The sequence below is a fragment of the Aptenodytes forsteri genome, unplaced genomic scaffold (genome assembly GCF_000699145.1).
Source record: "Aptenodytes forsteri isolate BGI_AS27 unplaced genomic scaffold, ASM69914v1 Scaffold2, whole genome shotgun sequence".
Taxonomy (NCBI): Eukaryota; Metazoa; Chordata; class Aves; order Sphenisciformes; family Spheniscidae; genus Aptenodytes; species Aptenodytes forsteri.
Genome location: NW_008795695.1, coordinates 7,603,680 through 7,605,340, shown reverse-complemented (window position 1 = coordinate 7,605,340; position 1,661 = coordinate 7,603,680). Strand labels below are relative to the sequence as shown.

The window sequence follows — 1,661 nt, the reverse complement described above, 5'->3', positions numbered from 1 at the left end:
GCTGTGTGGTGCTCAGTTGCTGACTGAGGTTAAACCATGACAGACAGAAGATAAAATAATTTGACTTTCTCATTCAGATTAATCTTACAGATTACACAAGTAGGAAAAAAAAAAAATCTTTCTACTTCAACAAGGTTACCAGCTTTGTTCAGAAGTCACAGAGAAAGCTAATACCAAACAATGTTACTTTCACAGTCACTTTAAAGAACAGTTACACCTGCAGGATCTGATTTTTCAGGTGGTTCAAAATTTTCTCTTAAGGGGAAAACTTTGAGGATCCTGAATTCACTTAGCAAAATATTTCCTTTATGTCTTAATCCTTGCAATTAATCACAAGACGTGTTCAAAGCACTCCATATATAGTATTATGCAATAGATGTATTTGAGTACCCTTGATCCTTGCTGTACATGCTGTCACGAATAACATCTGTCCCACTCTTGGAATCTGAAGTGACTTGTGTATGGCTCTGTATGCAGAACACCACACGTATCTTACATGATGCATATTCAAAGCCAAACTATGTGTTTAGCACCTCAGAATATATAAGAAAAATGTGACAAAACAGGTTTATCTCCAAGTTTGCACAGTTGTCTAAATCTGGATGTCCTCTGCAGATCTATCAATGCCAGGGAAATTCCAGGGGAAAACCATTTCTGCCAGAACTCCGATTAGCTTTTGTTACTCTTCCTCTTCAGAGCTTTAGCAATCCCTGGAGAGAAACCATAGAAATACTACTGAGTCCAGCCCCTACTCACCTTATCAGCCTGGCCTCACAGTAACTCTCCTGGGAGCTGCCTGAAGCCCCCAGCGCTTTCAAAACTCAGCTCCACACTTCCACATCATCTTCAGTAGCAGCTCATTTTTAACTGGAGGTCAGGCTGGGTTGTTTTGTATTTGCTTCCAATCAGAAAAAAGGTAGGCTTTGAAGTTTTGAGAGTCACTGGCTTGTATTTCAGAAAAGCTCCACATCAGTACAGCAGAAAACACACCCTATTCTTTGAAACAAGCAGATGGTATATTTATTTATAGAAATCTACTTATCAGAACATTGAGAGAAAGACACAGAGAGAGACAGACACCACAGGAGATGTTTCAGGCAGAGAAGTCAGCAGAGGAACGCTCTCAACCTACACAGGTAATACAATGTATGGATCAACTTTACTACTGAAACCATGTAAGCTAAGGAATCGCGCTGTGGGTTGTAATGTTATGCCCAGGCTCTATTCCTGGCTTTGCTGGGCGACTTTGGATAAGTCGGTTCTAAGTATATCGAAATCATTTAACCTTAATAATCCAAGTCCATTAACCAGAAATCCATGTTCCATACACCGCCAGCAGTGCTCCCGGTGAGCCGGGCATGCCCCTGGAGGAACCAGTGTGGGACATGCAGCATTAAAACATACCAACAGACTCCTCGGCTGCCCTGTGCCGCTCCAGCACGGCAGGGAGAACAACGCAACAGCACTTGCGACAAGCAGCTCTGTCACAGTCTACCGTTGTGTATTTTTCCTTACAAATTTCTGGCCTTGAGCTACGCGATTACCTGCATCAAAACCAGCTACGATGCACTTCACGGACTACCGCTAGGGTCAATTTTGCATTCGGTAACACTACCGAAGAAACAATCCCAATAACCCAGGAGAGGGGGGAGCACACCACG

General features: G+C 42.8%; 1 protein-coding gene across 1 annotated transcript in view; it reads right to left on the bottom strand.

The window, feature by feature from the left end:
• IFNAR2 (interferon alpha and beta receptor subunit 2) overlaps positions 1 to 987 on the bottom strand; it is a 19,752-nt gene extending 18,765 nt beyond the window's left edge. Inside the window, exon 1 of the mRNA XM_009282951.2 lies at positions 757 to 987. The gene's annotated coding sequence lies outside the window, so the exon portion shown is untranslated. The remainder of the gene's footprint in view (positions 1 to 756) is intronic.
• Between the last annotated feature and the right edge of the window lie 674 nt (positions 988 to 1,661).